At 46.8% G+C, this 17,960-nt stretch overlaps 1 protein-coding gene and 1 long non-coding RNA gene across 5 annotated transcripts in view; one reads left to right on the plus strand and one right to left on the minus strand.

Annotated features, from left to right (window-relative positions):
* PDZD2 (PDZ domain containing 2) overlaps window positions 1-17,960 on the plus strand; it is a 468,191-nt gene that overhangs the window by 123,660 nt on the left and 326,571 nt on the right. Inside the window, exon 1 of one of the 2 annotated variants that reach the window (XM_054555451.2) lies at window positions 9,257-9,556. The exons of the other annotated variant lie outside the window; for it this stretch is intronic. The gene's annotated coding sequence lies outside the window, so the exon portion shown is untranslated. Of the gene's footprint in view, window positions 1-9,256; window positions 9,557-17,960 lie in introns of those variants that run through there. 2 annotated transcript variants of the gene reach the window in all.
* Window positions 1,102-9,366, minus strand: LOC129059367 (uncharacterized). 3 transcript variants are annotated; one of them, XR_008525202.1, is made up of 3 exons: window positions 9,098-9,366; window positions 4,584-5,491; window positions 1,102-1,473 (listed from the first exon to the last, which is right to left on the minus strand). It is a non-coding gene; the product is annotated as an uncharacterized LOC129059367 (long non-coding RNA). The 3 variants fall into 3 exon arrangements; XR_008525200.1 differs by having other exon boundaries at window positions 1,118-2,262; XR_008525201.1 differs by lacking the exon at window positions 1,102-1,473 and adding an exon at window positions 1,555-2,262 and having other exon boundaries at window positions 4,306-5,491.

The following is a 17,960-nucleotide window of genomic DNA, read 5'->3' on the forward strand; positions in this document are numbered from 1 at the left end:
GCATGATTTCAGCTCACTACAACCTCCGCCTCCTGGGTTCAAGCGATTCTCCTGCCTCAGCCTCCCAAGTAGCTGGGATTACAGGCATGAGCCACCACCCCCGGCTACTTTTTGTATTTTTAGTAGAGTTGGGGTTTCACCATGTTGGTCAGGCTAGTCTCAAACTCCTAACCTCAGGTGATCCGCCTGCCTCAGCCTCCCAAAGTGCTGGGATTACAGGCATGAGTCACCACGCCTAGCTCCTATGGGCACTTCTTATGCCAGCACGGGCCTTGCCTTCCCTTCAATGTGCCTGTCTGACACTTGAAGCAGTTCACAGCTGTGCATCAAGTTCGATGGAAGCCATGTGTCATGGCGGCTGTTGAGTACAGTGGGCTGAGTGCAATAATTGGCCATAAATCAAAGCTCATTAGATGGAACCATTAAGTAATCTCAGGATTGGGGAGGGAGGATATTGTAAATGGGGAGTTGGATTGGAGAGGTAATCCAGTCTGCTGTCTCTAGTGTCCTTCCCCTGTGGAGTGCTGCCTTCCGCTGTTTCAACTTGGCCTGACATTTATAGGCATTTTCGGCCCCCTCTTCTGCCCCCGACCCCTCCACCACACACTTCCCCTCAGCAATGAGCAAACTGGGAATCACTGGACTTGAAATCAAGGTGGAGCTCGGTAGAGTGGTTAATTAAGAATGTGATTTTTTAAAGCACTTTAGGGAGTTATTAGAAATCGGAAATGCCTTTTTCGTTTGAGTAAGAGTTACTGGTTTGTGAGGGCAGTGACTGAGATGTCATTATCTGTGTTTTTGGAAGCTGCAGGGCTCTGAGTCTAGCCCTCAGGAGCTCTTAGCATCAGTGAACCTTGCCAGCATCAGCAGGCCCCCAGCTCCTGCCCACAGAGCACCTCCCTGCCAGGGCCACAGTCCCCAGGGCCTCTGGTATCAGGCGGTCAGGATGACAGCATCCTAAGAAAACCCTTTCCCCTAGCCAGTCCCCAGCATGGGGCACACTGTCTACCTCAGCCATGAGCCTCTGTCCTTGTGTGTGTGCAGTTTCTTGTTTAGAGCAGACCAAAAAGAAATAAAGAAACTCATGAACCTCAACAAAATAACCACCTACCACAAGGACAGAATGATGTTTACCAGCCACAATGGAAGGAAGGAACCACTTTGGCAAATTCATCACCGGAATTTGAATGATGCGTATGTGTTCTTACATATAATTTGAAGTTGAGAACATGGAACATTTGAGAAGAAGAGACTGAGAGGTTGTGACGTCATCAAGAAAGCAGAAGAGGTAGCCCCAGACCCTCCTTCCTGGCATGGAGACGGTGACTCAGCACCATGCAGACCAGTTCTCTTTGTGAAAAATCCAGAAACCAGAGGCTCCTATACCTCAGGTGAGCGCTTCACCAGCCTCATCAAAGCTGGTCATCTGACATCAAGCTGGAAATGGCCAGCTGCAAGCAGTCTTCAAAGGATCTGAAAATACAAAGAATTTGAAAGTAAAGGAGAGGAGGCAGCCCTCTGATTAAAAAAAAAAAAAAAAAAGTCATAGTGTAGACCTTTAATCTCTGAGAGTAGAGAGCTCGGGCTCTGACTTGACTGAAGGCACCAAAATAGCTAAGCCCAGAAGGTTATTTATTATATACAAGTGGGATGGTCTGGCCGTGGAATTCTTCTGGAAAACAAGCTGCAGAACTGCAGGAGAGGGCATCTGCTGCCCATCATGGATGTCCACCCACTCCTGCTCAGGAGGAACTCGTGGACTCAGGGAACCTGAAGCTTTTACACACTTCCATCCACACTCATTCCCTTCACGGCATCAGCCCATCATTTCTCATGATAAAGTGAAGCATGATTCTGACCCCTCAAAGTAAAGGAGATGGAATTTTCCTTCCTTCAGATGTGAAAACAATTTGGAAGCTCCAGATGATAGTTTTTCTAGAAGGATTCAGAGTGCTAATTTCCTGTTTTCGTCTCTCACCCCCCTTCATCTTCACTTTTCCTCTCAAACCTTCAGGTCTCAGGGATAGAAAATAAACCCTTAGAGGATTTGCCTCTAGATCAGATGTCCAAAAACTCTCCTGGAACTTCTGGAATATTTGCCTCTAAGAAGGAGGGCAACCTCAAGTCAAAGCCCCTCCTGCCCTCCTGTACACATGAAAGATTTGAACAACAAACAAAACTTTCTTCAACTTCTTTAGGAGCATTCAGGAAATCCGATGGCAGAAAGGACTTTTGTTTCCTCTTCTAGAAATTCTCTCCTCCCTGAAAAAAAAAGTTTTCCCATGTCAGTATTTTCCAATGTCCACTTCGTGCTGTCTCAGACTCGTGTTCTGGGTCTTCCTCCTCTTCCCGTTTTTCATCATGTGTTCCTTTGGCAAATGCCCCGATGCCCAGTTTTCCTGAATCGCCTTGGCAAGGTTGTTACCATTGCTTCAGAATTGCCCAAAGGGGCCAGGCACAGTGGTTCACACCTGTTACCCCAGCACTTTGGGAGGCCTAGGTAGGTGGATCATTTGAGTTCAGGGGTTCGAGACCAGCCTGGCCAACACGGAAAAACCCTGTATCTACTAAAAATACAAAAACTATCTGGGCGTGGTGGTGCATGCTTGTAATCCCAGCTACTCGGGAGGCTGAGGCACGAGAATTGCTTGAACCCGGGAGGTGGAGTTTGCAGTGAGCCGAGATCGCGCTACTGCACTCCAGCCTGGGCCACAGAGCAAGACTGCATCTCAAGAAAAAAAAACAATTACCCAAAGGAAGAGGACAGAGACTGAATTGGGGTTCTCAGGCCCATTGATGATGGCACTCTCTCCTGGAGCCCCCTCTCTACTTATAACCCAGACCTCATCCACTGCCACATCAGAGGACCACTGACATTCCTTCAACACCACTGCTAATGGTAACCAGATTATCAGAGCTCTGGAGAGGAAACTACATGTACTCCTCGCTGGAGGATGCTCTTCCTCCCTCCCAGAACATCGGTGGCCACACTTCCCTCTAGTTTGCAGCCTCAACCTTCAACTTGAAGCCCAAAAGCTACCACTGGGAAAGGACTGCTTATTGTTTGAAGTGAAGGATTTTGAAGATGGTAATCTAACTACTAATGAAGATAAAAATCAATTTCCTGCCCGCCGCTGTTATCTCTCTCTGTCTTCCTCCGACTCTATTCTCTGAAAAATGCAGCTCGGGAAAATATGGCTCTGGGGAATAATGGAAGTGAGAAAGCTGTGTAGCCTGAGCTGAAAAGCAATTAGTTGTCCCCAAGCCATCTCCAAACTAGCAGAGGCGCATCCCTGAGGCCGGAAGACATCATTGTGATTTAGTTCTGTGTTGTTCGGTTTGCTGACAGCATGCTGTGTGTCCTGGGGCCCCATGAAAAGTGGTCACCACTTCCCTAGCTGGACGGGACCTTTGCAGGGCCCCAAGAGTCAATGGGTAAGAAAGAAGACCGAGGTAGACGAATCTTTGAATATGTGGCTAGTCGTGAGCTGTTGCTTAGATTTAAAAATGGTAAATTAAGATTGTGAGACCAGGCGTGGTGGCTCATGCCTGTAATCCTAGCACTTTGGGAGACTGAGGCAGGTGGATCACTTGAACCCAAGAGTTCAAGACCAGCCTGGGCAACGTGGCAAAACCCTATCTCTATAAAAAAAATACAAAAATTAGCTGGGCATGGTGGTGCACGCCTGTAGTCCCAGCTACTCAGGGGGCTGGGGTGGAAGAATTACCTGAGCCCAGGAAGCTGAGGCTGCAGTGAGCAGTGATCAGGGTATTGCACTCCAGCCTAGTAGTAGAAACCCCGTCTCTACTAAAAATACAAAAAATTAGCTGGGCATGGTGGCACGTGCCTGTAGTCCCAGCTACTTGGGAGGGTGAAGCAAGAGAATTCGCTTGAACCCAGGAGGCGGAGGTTGCAGTGAGCCGAGATTGTGCCACTGCACTCCAGCCTTGGCAACAGAGCAAGACTCTGCCTCAAAAAAAAAACAAAAACAAAAACAAAAAAACTGAGACACAAGATCAGGACTTAAGCAGTGATGAGGCTGAACTGATGCCTAGTTGAAGGGTATGACACTGAGCAGCTCTTCAATCATCCCTGCCTCATGTCATGATTGCACCAGAGATTTCTAGTGGCACTGGAGCAGGGACAGCGGTGGAGGGGTAACGGGATCACATGTAGGAAGAGGGAGAGGCAGAGGCTGAGAACCAACAGCACTCCAGCTTCTCTATGGTAATACTGGGAATCCTTGTCTTTCTCATCACCCTCACAAATTCCCTAAAGGTGGGGACAATGTCTGTTTCCATCACCTTCATGTTGCCTGTGCTGCCCCCAGGTGTCAGTAAATTCTTCCAGAATGAATGAGTGAATGAACTGAACTACCTAACAGCAGTGGGGATGGAATTCGGTTTGCAGGGGAGATGATGCTCAGGGCGCTGGAGATCCACATCCCTGCATTGCTGAGGGCAGATGCAGCCGGAGAGCCCCATTGGGACACAGTGATTTTTCCAGACCCTTCAAGCCGTGTGGCTTGTGTGTAAGTCCGTACTGACCAGACAGCCCGAAGGTGGCATGAAGCTGAACAAACCTGGATCGAAGCAAATGCAGTTGGATCCCAGGGCTGCAACTCTGTTTCTGTTTTGAACAATTTGTCTGGTAAACATTTAGCAGGACCTGTTTCACCTCACTGAGGATAAAAGAGAAGCTTTGGCTCAAAATCCTAGTGCCAGAATTTCTGGCCAGCAGGGACATTTCTAAAGTCACCAAGCAAATGTTTCCCGATTACGAATTGTAATTTGGAATTTCAATGTCGGGAAAAGGACAGCAGATCAGACGTTTAAAAAATGCACAGCCTCCAAGGTAAAAATAGTGGAGGAAAGTCAAGACCAGCTGAATTTTGACTAAAAGAGCCAGGTTTCCTCCTAAGCTGGGTGCTTGGCTTTTATTTTTAAATTGTTTCTCCTGATACTTTGAAACGCTGTTGTGTTCTGAGTCACTGAAGAGGTGGAAGAAGTCAATTAATTTTTAATGCAAAATGCAGAATTTGGAAGTGCCTGAGTGGGTTTTGGAGGGTGGCAGGATTCCCAGGCCGAGGCCACAGAGTCTAGAGTTACAGGACTTGGGTTGTGGTGAGGAACTTCAGAGTCACTCAGCTCATCAACACCATCTTGATGGTATTCTTGTTGATGAAAACTTTCAGACTAAATGCTAATTACTTTCAAGAGGCAGAATCTGGATTTTGTTATTGTTTTGTTTTGTTTTTTTCTTGTGCTAGGTCAAAGTGTCTTATGAGTCCCCAAGTGAAGTCTTTGTAACTCATCTGTCCTCGTCGGTCATCTCACCAAGACTTAAATTCTCTGGCAGCCTGAGGCAGACTCTTCTTTTCCGAAAGATGAAAAGCATGTCACTGGAAATATTAGTCAGGCTGAAGATAAAGCTTTGTGAGTTCTGCATAATCACAAAGAAAGGGAAAGTAGGTCACATTTGGAGCTTGTTCTGTTTGTGGAGGAAAAATAAAAGAGGATGAAGAAGAAAATGTCAGATAATTTAGTTCTACCACAGCTTCTTAAGCCAAACCGATGGTGTCAGAGGCTTGAGATCTGACACCATCCTCACACACTCAGGTCTCCTACAGGTTTAAAGAAAATCTCCCAGAGCTGGGCTCAGAGATACTGCCAGACAACGGGAACTGACGGAACCAGTTGAATAGGATTCCCCATATGTGCTTCAGAGAGAATTCATTTGCAGCTGAATGGCAGGCTTTTGATTGGAAGAGAGTATTTGGAGGGCTTGTCTGGGGTTGCAGAATTCATCCTGAGTAGCTGCCATCCCAGGTAACCCTGAGTCACCCCCAGTTTCCAGTTCATTGGCTGCCATTGGCTGTCAGTGGGGTCAGGAATTATTAACAGGACTACAATACTCCAGGGACCCAGAGTATGTTCTAATTCCATTGGTCTTTAGGGTTGTGAGATTTCTTGGTCCAGGCCAGATTCCTGGAAGGAGATGCTACTAGCAAGCTATGGCCACCCCAGAATAGCCTGATGTAAATGGAAGCTAGCAGCTGGGAGAGCTCTACGCACTGGGGTTCAGAGGGATGCTTTATGTGCAAAGCACCAAACCAGGGCAGTTTCTCTGCTGTGGCTCCAGCTCTCTTAGAGCCTCAAATTTAGAAAAAAAAAAAAAAATCAAGATGCCATGAATGGCCTCAGCTCTAGGTCTTATCTTCTGTCTTTTCACTTTTTTTTCCCTTCTATTTTTCATTTAAGTGCCCCTCAGATTTTGCAGGAGTTGTAGTCTTGAAAATGTGTGTACTTTTTTTGCTAAAGAAGCATGTATGGTTGAATCATTAGGGAAGCTTGCTGTTTATGGAAACACTACCATGATGCAATTTAAGAAGGGAAGATCCTCTGGATGTGCAAATAAGCGTGATTTAATGAAACTGCCCCAGGATGAGCTTTGAGTCTAATGTATTTGCTGTTTATAAATTGGGAACCTCTGTGACAACAGATATAGTTCTGCTACTTTCCATTTGACAAAACAAGAAATCAAGAGTGATACAGGGACTGTCTGTGACTATTTTAATATTCATGTAACTATTCAGAGCTAGGGGAGATCTCAGTCTGTGTGGATGTTGCAGTATATTTTGGTATTTATCTTGTGCATAGCTACCTGTCATCCCTAAGCTTATCATCAGCACCACTAGTAACACTGAATCAGTGCCTACTATGCATGGGGCACTGGGTTTATTAAAGTCTATTACATCCTGGGCTGATGGGAGTGTTTTCGAAGTTTTCAGGGCCACCAAGATCTATGTAGATTTGCATTGTGTGTGCATTGTGTAGATTTGTGTGGTTGGGGGAGACAGAGGATATGGAGTTAAGATGAGGTCTGGCAGGTCTGCTGTTGGATTGGCCAGGGTCCAGGAACAGGAGGTGTAAGTCAAAAAGGAGGCCAGTGTAGGTACTGAAGCCCAGACCCCAATTGAAAACAATCACTTACTCATCAGCAAGAACAAGAACAGTGTGATAGACCAGAAGCACAGAAGATTGCATGAGGCCAAGGTTAACTGCCTGGCAAGTTAAAGGACGGTTGATGCAAGAGTGATTGGGTGTGGTTATTAAAGGACAGTTGACGCAAGAGGGATTGGATGTAGTTAGTGGGCAGGCCTGGCTCCTTCACTCACTGCCTGGGTGACTTTTCCCTTCTTAGGCCTCAATTTTTTTAACCTATTAAATGAGATAATTAGATTAGATGAGAGATTTTCAAATATACTACTTTTTAGGCACTGGAACCCCTTCTTAATTTAAGATTTTTGATACGGAATCCCAATATGTAAATCAATGAAGGTGGAGATGCCCCATCTGGTTGGTGTGGGGGTGGGGAGAGGAGCAGGATTGGGCATGATGGATATAGTGAGTTCTAAATTTCTCTTCAAAGAATCAATATGTCAGAATGTTCAGTTCTTTGTCCTCCATTTTAAAGTTTAACTTCCTTGTAGTTTCAGTAAACAACCTTTTCCACCAGTTTTAATCAGTAGTTCACATCTGTTCCCCGGGTCACCAGCTCCGTCCTAACTCATCCTGGTCACCTGCTCTGACCTAAGTCACCTTTAGTTACCTGTTCTATAACCATCTTTCCTGCGCAACTGCTCACCCCGCCACTCTGGGTCAGACACCTGCTCTCTTTAAAATAGCCAATCGGAATTAGCTTAGACTGTGTGGTCCAACCCTAGCCAATAGGAGAACAACACAGCAGTAGGGGCTACCTGCATCAGGAATAAGAACCCCTTCCCCTCCATTGTTCAGGTGTGCTCTCACCATTGCCCCATCCACGAGTTGCACCCTTCTATGGAAGTAAAATTGCCTTCCTGAGAAAATTCTTTGAGCGCTAGTTCTTCTTTTTGGCACCAAGGAACAAGCATTTGTTTCTAACTGGCACCTCAGCTCCAACCACTTGGCCCCTGTCTTACGGATCTGGGTGGTTCTTTGATCTTCCAGGCGCAACATTAGAATATAGTAGATTGGATAAATTTTAAATTTCTGTCTTAAAAGTTTGGTCAACAAGACTTTGGAATCAGTGCTGCCTTTTTTTTTCATGGTTTCCTAGACATTTGTGCCTGGAGGGCACCTCCTGTTTTTAGAAGAATTACATCTGCACAGAATCAGGCCTCTCCATCAATCACAGACCAACCGAAAGTTTCTGCAGGCCAACTGAGTAACTGGAGCAAGGAGACCATTGATTGAAGCTGGACTATTGTATGGACACACGTGTTATTCACTGTCTGCTTGAGAAGGTTCCATGGAGTATCAGTAAGCCCCTCCTGTCCCGGCTTTCTCATGTTCATGTGAGACAGAGGACTTTGGAGGCAACATGTAGTTCGTGAGAGTCACAGTCTATGGGATTAGGAAGTGAAAGCCATTGAGAAGCAACATGTCTGTAACACCAACATTCACCTGACAGTCAAAAGTCGTTGGTACAGGGAGCACGTAGGAAGTAGGAAAAAACAAGATGGAATTTTACTTACTTTCCTGCAGAGACCATAAACTGGTTCCAAAACCAAGTCAACTTGGGGCTAGTAGCCCCTTTCCTTTACTCAAAAAAGCTCCTAGACTTATTTAATCATGAGACAATAGGAGCTCAAGTTTCATTCTAACTATTCAGCAAGAAATTTGGGGTCTTATGATGTATTCAATATAGTCTAGTGAAAGGCAGACGCGGTGGCTCATGCCTGTAATCCCAGCCCTTTGGGAGGCTGAGACCAGTGGAACGCTTGAGGTCAGGAGCCCGAGACCAGCCTGGCCAACATGGCAAAACCCTGTCTCTACTAAAAATTAAAAAAAATAAAAATTAGTGAAGCATGGTGGCGCATGTCTGTAGTCCCAGCTACTTGGAGGCTGAGGCAGGAGAATCGCTTGAACCCAGGAGGCAAAGGTTGCAGTGAACCAAGGCCATGCCACAGCACTGCAGCTTAGGTGACAGAGCAAGACTCTGTCTCAGAAAATATTTATATAGATATATTGATTTATCTACCTAGAAAAAGAGAGAGACAGAGAGAGGGAGATAGTCTAGTGGAAAAAAACCCCTGAAATTCAGTATTAATACCTGGATTATTGTCCCAGCTCAGCTCCTGGCTGTGTGACTTTAGACAAGTCACTTGGGCTCTCTGGGCCTGTGTTTACATATTTGTTAAATTGGGAGAGCACCCAATCATGGCAAGGATACGATGAGATCATAGATGGAAGAGTGTTGAGAGTGATCTACCCGCTCTACAGACATCAGGAATAGCTAGCATGCAGCTGGTGAAAGCCGATGTCGACACCTAGAGGAATGGTGTTCCAGCCACAGAGTCCCATGGTGACCTGGGCAGTGACTCCTGTTCTCCCCAGCTGTTCATCCCTCCTTTGTTAAATCACCAATAACAGCTTTATGCCCAGAGCAGAGGTCCAGAAGCCAGCTCACCCCAGCCCTAAGCCTGGTGTGGGCTGAGCCGGGGCTGTGTCTTCCTGGAGCCTGGCATCTGCTCATCCGTTCTTATTTCCTGGAGTTCCACTTCACCTGGGGGTAGGTGGGTAGTTCAGATTTGAGCACCACCCTACACAGAGGGTAAAAACCTGGGAGGCCAGGGCAGGAGTAGATAAAAGAAAGACGAGGAAAGGTGTGAATCAGAGCTCAGAAGGGAAAGAAACCGCCCCCTTTGCCAAAAAGTTGATCATTGTACAGAGAATACAGGTTCACGTAGAAAAAAGAAAACAAGTCAAAGAAGATAAAAACTACTTGTTAGTGGCTGGGTGTGGTGGCTCATACCTGTAATCACAGCACTCTGGGAGACTGACGCAGGCAGATCACGTGAGGTCAGGAGTTCGAGACCAGCCTGACCAACATCGTGAAACCCCATCTCGACTAAAAATAGAAAAAAAATTAGCCAGGTGTGGTGGTGCACGCCTGTAATCCCAGCTATTTGGGAGGCTGAGGTAGGAGAATCGCTTGAACCTGGGAGGCAGAGGTTGCAGTGAGCCAAGATCACACCACCTTTGCACTCCAGCCTGGGAAACAAGAGCAAAACTCCGTCTCAAAAAAAAAAACAAAAACCAAAAAACTGCTTGTTAGTCTCACCACCCAGAATGAAAACAGTTAGTGTTTTAATGTTTTAGCTATTTTACTTCCTGACTTTTTACACATACACCAATGTGTATATAAATAGAACTTTAAAAATGGAAAGGGATCATACTCCTTAGTGTGCTGTTAAATGTTTAACAAATGGCTGGCAGGGCGGGGCCATCCTGATTTGTAGCATTTGCCAATTTCTGTGGTGTAAACACTCCTACCATGGCTGGTTTCAAAGTATCAACATGATGTCAACCAGCTTGCAAACTTCCTGAAATTTTAACAATCAGCTCTTGGGAAACATCGAGAGCCAACTCCAGCAGGCTGCCAACTACATTTTGTTTTCTAATTAGCCTTTCTTCCTCACGCTATAGTACAAACGTCTTCATGCCTAAACTTTTCGAAAGTTGTCTTTCTCAAATTACTTACTTGAGTCAAAATTGTTTTCCTTTGGGAATCTGGAGCCGATTGTAAATACTGTCCTCTAGTTAGAATTTGCCTGTTTCTCATGTTCCATAGATCCTTGTCGGAGTAGGGAGTGGATCCACACTTTTTTATTAGGTGGCTGGAATAGAGATGTAATTGAAAAAAAAAAAAAAAGAAAGAAAGATTAATGTGATGCTGCAAAAGCATGTGGCGGCTTGGCAGTTCATTATCTGAGGACGGATTTGACGTAATAGAGACAATTTTCTCCTTTGCAGCTCCTTCTCCTTGGCCCAGCCAGCTCAGTTCTATACTTGTCACTCATTTCCCTTGGCCTTTCTGATGGAAATTGGCCCCTACTCCAGTCTGCCTGATGAGAGTAGGGCTGCAACTGTTTGGCCCAAGTCAAACCTCATAATCAGATCCATGTTTTCCTTGTTGAATGGGAGCTTTGGGAAATTGGAAGGCGAAGAGAGAGTGGAGAGCTGCACTCACAGAGCGGGTGTGTGTGCGTGTGTGTGTGTATAGTCATCTCCCACTTGGCTCCAGGGTAACGCGTTGGCCTTCCAACACTGGTGGACTGTTAGATCTGTGCCGAGAGCCTAGTAGGTGGAAAAACTTGGTGCCAAAGGTCTCCCACACTGGGCTTTTAATTGCTTTAAAGGAGGCTGAGCTTTGTGAGCTTCCGGTAACAAACCTGGCTCTCCCGGGCCCTGTGGATTTAGATGGGGAGTTTTGGACTAAGGCTTCATGAGTGTGGCCAGCATGCGTGAGGTGGACATGGGGGAGGGGCAGTCCACTGTCACAGTAAGAAGGAAAGCCTTGGCCATTCCCACTAGGTCTGAAGCTAGCCAATGGAACAGAAAGGCAAGAAGTCTGGTTTGGAGCCCTGACAAGAGTGCCAAGCTCAGATTCCTGGAGCGTAAGAGGCAAAGGACAAGGCCTGTGTGAATAAGGGGACTTTATTGGGGGAGCCCCTCGGTCTCTCCAGTTCCCTAGGTCATCTTGGACTCCTCCTCTTCTCTATCCCCTTCCCCACTAACCTCATTCCAAGTGGTCACCAAGACTAGTTAACTGTGCCTCTGAAATTGTCTAAAATGCCAGCCCCTTCCCCCACCATCCCATTGCCACTCCCCTATCCAAGCAGTCACTGGATCCCATCTGAGCTATGAGGAACAGTCCTCCAACTGCCTCCCTGCCCTGTGGTCTCACTCAGTGCACAGACATTCTTTCGGGTCCCTACCCTACTCCCCATACATTGCGTATTTATTTTATTTATTTATTTATTTATTTATTTATTTATTTATTTATGGTAGAGACAGGCTACTTATGTTGGCCAGGCTGGTCTCGAACTCCTGACCTCATGATCTGCCTGCTTCGTCCTCCCAAAGTGCTGAGATTACAGGCATGAACCACCGCGCCTGGCCTTATTTTTTATTTTATTTATTTATTTATTTATTTATTTTGAGACAGAGTCTTGCTCTGTCGCCCCGGCTGGAGTGCAGTAGTGCAGTCTTGGCTCACTGTAACCTCCACCTCCTAGGTTCAAGCTATTCTTCTGCCTCAGCTTCCCGAGTAGCTGGGACTGCAGGTGCATGCCACCCTACCCTGCCTGGTTAATTTTTTTTTTTTGTATTCTTGGTAGAGATAGGGTTTCACCATGTTGGCCAGGCTGGTCTTGAACCCCTGGTCTCAGGTGATCTGCCTGCCTTGGCCTCCCAAAGTGCTAGTGAGAGGTAACAACGTGCTGGCGGCCTTCGCTCACTCTCAGCACGTCCTCGGACTCGGCGTCCGCTCTGGCCACACTTAGGAACCCTTCAGCCCGCCGCTGCACTGTGGGAGCCACTCTCTGGGCTGGCCGAGGCTGGAGCCGGCTCCCTCTGCTTGCTGGGAGGTGTGGAGGGAGAGGTGCGGCCGGGAACCGGGGCTGTGCTCGGCGCTCGCCGGCCAGCGCGAGTTCCGGATGGGCACGGGCTTGGCGGGCCCGCACTCGGAGTGGCTGGCAGGTGCCACTGGCCCCGGGCAGTGAGGGGCTTAGCACCCAGACCAGCAGCTGCAGAGGGGGCACCAGGTCCCCCAGCACTGCCGGCCCACCCGCACTGTGCTTGAATTCTTGCCAGGCCTCAGCCGCCTCCCTGCGGGGCAGGGCTCGGGACCTGCAGCCCGCCATGCCCGAGCCCCCCTCCCCCTCCCCCACTCTACCCCACCCCACCCCACCCCACCCCACCCCGTGGGCTCCCATGCGGCCCGAGCCTCCCTGACAGGCGCCCGGTCCCATCGACCACCCAAGGGCTGAGGGGTGCGGGTGTGTGGCATGAGACTGGTGGGCAGCTCCGCCCATGTGGCCCCCACGCAGGATCCACTAGGTGAAGCCAGCTGGGCTCCTGAGTCAGGTGGGGACTTGGAGAACTTTTATGTCTAGCCAGAGGATTGTATATGCACCAATCAGCACTCTGTGTCTAGCTCGGGGTTTGTGGATGCACCAATCAGCACTCTGTATCTAGCTAATCTGGTGGAGAACTTTTGTGTCTAGCTAAAGGATTGTAAATGCACCAATCAGTGCTCTGTGTCTAGCTCAAGATTTGTAAACGCACCAATCAGCACTCTGTACCTAGCTAATCTGGTGGGGACTTGGAGAACTTTTATGTCTAGCTAAAGGATTGTAAATGCACCAATCAGCACTCTGTGTCTAGCTTGGGGTTTGTGGATGTACCAATCAGCACTCTGTATCTAGCTAATCTGGTGGGGACTTGGAGAACTTTTGTGTCTAGCTAAAAGATTGTAAATGCACTACTCAACACTCTGTGTCTAGCTAAAGGTTTATAAACGCACCAATCAGTGCTCTGTGTCTAGCTAATCTGGTGAGGACTTGGAGAACTTTTATGTCTAGCTGTAGGATTATAAATGCACCAGTGAGCACTCTGTGTCTAGCTCAGGGATTGTAAACGCACCAATCAGCATTCTGTGTCTAGCTAAAGGTTTGTAAATGCACCAATCAGTGCTCTGTGTCCAGCTAATCTAGTGGGGACTTGGAGAACTTTTACGTCTAGCTAGAGGATTGTAAGTACACCAATCAGCACTCTGTGTCTAGCTCAGGGATTGTAAACACACCAATGAGCACCCTGTCAAAATGGACCAATCAGCTCTCTGTAAAATGGACCAACCAGCTCTCTGTAAAATGGACCATTCAGCAGGATGTGAGTGGGGCCAGGTAAGGGAATAAAAGCAGGCTGTCCGAGCCAACAGTGGCAACAGGCTCGGGTCCCCTTCAACACTGTGGAAGCTTTGTTCTTTCGCTCTTTGTAATAAATCTTGCTGCTGCTCACTCTTTGGGTCTGCACTGCCTTTATGAACTGTAACACTCACCAGGAAGGTCTGCAGCTTCACTCCTGAGGCCAGCGAGACCAGGAACCCACAGGGAGGAATGAACAACTCTGGACGGGAGGAACGAACAACTCCAGATGTGCCGCCTTAAGAGCTGTAACACTCACCGTGAAGGTCTGCAACTTCACTCCTGAAGCCAGGGAGACCATGAACCCACCAGAAGGAAGAAACTCCGAACACGTCTGAACATCAGAAGGAACAAATTCTGGACACACCATCTTTAAGAACTTTAACACTCACCGCGAGGGTCCGCGGCTTCATTCTTGAAGTCAGTGAGACCAAGAACCCACCAATTCCGGACACACTGGGATTACAGGTGTGATCCACCGCACCCAGCCACATGGTGTTTTTAAATCAGTAAAGTAATATATGTTCATAAACATTTAGAAGATCCAGATATTTAAAGGTGAAAAACCACTCATAGACCTCCTTTCCTGAGATGAAAACAGTCATTTTAGTGACTATCCTTCAAAGACATTGCATATCAATTTCATTCTTAAAAATGAAAACAATCAAAACTACTTTGTAACCTACTTTCTCCTCACATATTATGGCAAACATTTTCTCATATAGATTCTTTTCTGAAATGAAATCACAAATCTGGTTATATCTCTCTTGCATAAAAAAAAATTAAACCACCAACAAGCAAAACCCATTACCTATGTGACAAAAGTCAAACTCCATGTGCATTCTGCCCCAAACTACACCTGTACACTAACTCCCAGCCCCACCACTGCGCACACCCTCTACTGTGCACACCCTCCACGCCAGCCCTCCCTGCCTGTTGTGTCAACATACCACCTGCATGTTTACCCTCAGGATTCCACAGGACTGGGCTTGTGTAAATGACTCCTATTACCCCCAATTCCACCTAGTGAATTCTGCCATCCTTTGGCGTTATTTATGTAGCTGTCCCTAGGAAAATTGGGAATCTCTTGAAGACAAAAACAGAACTTGTTCAGTTTGTATTTTTAGCAATTTATGGTACTGCCTGGCACGGGGTAGTGGGCACTCGGTAAATATTTAGGGAATGAATTGGCCTCAATTTGGTATGCCTGTTCTCATCTCCTTGGCAGCTTCACGTGTTCGTTTTTATTAGCGTCCATGATTAATCCGTATGATATTTTCTTGCCCACTTTGGCTGTGTTTCTGTCTTGCTGTGCTGGAATAAGCACTCCTGAACTGGAGCCATTCACTACTTTAGTTATGTCTTCGCTGGAGGATTGAAGATGTCGCCAGTTTCTGGTGGCTTTACTGTACCTCTTAGAAGCCCTGAGAAGCAAGCTCACTTTTCCAGAGTCAGTAGTCCAGAGTCAAGCCTCCAGCCCTCTTCTGAAGAGTTCACTTATAGGTTTATGGAACTGCATGAAATGGGAGAAGCAGCATTGGTGGAAAGTTTGCAGAGTGGGAGTTCTACCCTTGGAGCCTGGGGACCAGCTCAATAGTCACTGGAGGGGAACGCGGCAGGAAGTCAAGCACGTGAGAGTGGGTTGGGGGGTGGAGCCGGCACAGGAATCTATCCATGGGCTGTGGGATTCTGCGCCTTAAGGATGCCAGGGGGGCTTCAGCCTCTGCCTTTGCCTGTGTTCCAAAGAAAAGTTCACAAGGCAGTTCAAACACCTTGTGCTTTTTCTTGTGGTTCTGAGACTGTTTAAATATGGAGGTTTTGCCAGAAGGAGGAGTAAGTTTATTTTTGATATTTCATCAACAAACATTAAAGTAGAGCTATTTTTATTTAAAGTCAAAGAAAAGCGAAAGCCAGTGTCTATAGAGAAATAAGGATGAGCACATTTCTGCCCTCTGGGATAGAAATAAAGACAGGTAGATCCATTTTTATTGCTGCGAATCTCAGAAGTTTAAATTTGCATGTCTGTCTTAGACGTTTCCTTTTAATATGCAGCTCCAAGCACAGAAGCACACATATAACAGGATGTTTTCGAGAGGCTGGTTACAAAAATCCACCCCAACCGGCTTCAGCAGGAAGGATATTCAGTGGTTCCGCAGTGTCCTCAGGGTCCCAATCTCATTTTCCCTCTCGCTCTGTGATCCCCAGGATTAAGCTTCATTTAGGCTGGAGCAGGGTAGCAGCAGCAGTTCCAGGCGTGTCACTGAGAGCTGATAACATCCAGAGGAAGAAGAGAGACTATCACATCTCAGCACTTTGTCTTAGGAGCAAGGCAACGTTCTCCAGAAGATTCCAGAAGGCGTCACCTCATGTCTCATTTCCCAGTGTTGGGTCACCTGCTCATTCCTGAAACCCTGCTGCAAGGGGAGGATGTCACTTACACCACTGATCAATTAGGCCCTTCTTTGAAGCTGAGGCCCCTGATGTGTGGAGGAGGATGGTTGAATCGTTACACAAAAACTGGGATTCAGGCTGAGCCCAGTGGCTCACACCTGTAATCCCAGCACTTTGGGAGGCCGAGGTGGGCAGATCACTTGAGGTCCGGAGTTCAAGGCCAGCCTGGCCAATGTGGTAAAACCCCGTTTCTACTAAAAATACAAAAATTAGCTGGGTGTGGTGGCACGCGTCTGTAATCCCAGCTACTCATGAGTCTGAGGCAGGAGAGTTGCTTGAACCCAGGAGTTGGAGGTTGCAGTGAGCTGAGCTTGTGCCACTGCACTCCAGCCTGGGCGACAGAGCCAGACTCCATCTCAAAAAAAACAACAAACAAACAAAAACCCAGGCTTCTGTTAGGGGGTAAAAAGGGAGGAAGTAGTGGGTATACAGTGCACAGTGTTCTCCACAGGCCATTGTGAGCATCTCTTAGAACTGGTCGCCAACTCTATACTTCAATGTGTTAGCTGCTTAAATTCATTCAAATAAAATCTTACCCAGAAGCATAAGCAAATGAAACTAATAGAATCAGAGCAGCTGTGTTTAAATGCTGCACGTAGTCCTAGGATCATGATTTGAAAATCACTGGTGGATTACTTCTTGTGATTACTTCAAACATTTTTCTATTTCTAATCTTTTTTTTCTGTTCCTGATCTTCTTTCGTCCTTATAACACAGTTGTATAATGTGAGACAGACGTCTCATTTTGTCAGTGCCTATTTCAGGAGGTCAGTTGGCCAGAGGGGACTACTATTTACAGGGTTTGGGCAAATAGAGGCATTTAGGGAAGGCAGCTGGGCTGTGAGGAGCAGATTTGGGCATATGAGACCAGAGCCTGAGATAACAGGGGGCCAGGAAGAGAAGTTCCTCAGAGTCGGGTGATGAGCTGTGATCCCAGGGCTGACTCATTCGCTCTATGCTGGCACAGTGTGGGTGGCCCTGGCCCATGGGTGATATCTGCATTCAGGAAGAAGTGAAAGGCCTATTGAGGCAGGGTAGAGGTGCCGACTGGGATTCCATATGTCACAAAGGCAGACAGGCAGGCAGGTCACAGCCTCTGAGAGCTTCATTTTGGGATGGGGTAGGAGTAGGGTTGCCACATAAAATACCAGACACTCAGTTAAATTTGAATTTCAGATAACCAATGGATAATATTTTAGTATAAATATGTCCCAACTATTACATGGGACATGCCTACATTAAGATATACCACAATATTTGGAGCATACTTATATTAAAACATTATTTGTTGTTTTCAGAAGTTCATTTTTAACTGGGAGCTATACATTCTTATTTGCTGAATCTTACAACCCTACATGGGTGGGAAATGAGGAGTCTCTGGAGACATTAGGATGTTAAAATTAACTTTCTTCCTGTGGTCCCAGTCTCAGTCATGCAGGAATTGGCACCTCTTGTTCTAATTGATCAATAGTTTCCAGGACCCTGTTATACGAGTTACCCAAAACACTCATTACAAGTACAGATATCTGCTCGCTACCACCACCCTCAGGTCTTGGGAATCAGAATCTCTAAGGATTGGATCTGGATCTGGCCTATCTTTAAGAAGCCCAGATGATTCTGAGGTTCAGGCTGGCTTGGAAAGACCACTTTAGATTTTTTTTTTTTTTTTTTTTTTTGAGATAGAGTGTTGCGTTATCGCCCAGGCTGGAGTGAAGTGGCACGATCTTGGCTTACCACAATCTCTGCCTCCCAGATT

The sequence above is a fragment of the Pongo abelii genome, chromosome 4 (assembly GCF_028885655.2).
Source record: "Pongo abelii isolate AG06213 chromosome 4, NHGRI_mPonAbe1-v2.0_pri, whole genome shotgun sequence".
NCBI classification, from domain to species: domain Eukaryota; kingdom Metazoa; phylum Chordata; class Mammalia; order Primates; family Hominidae; genus Pongo; species Pongo abelii.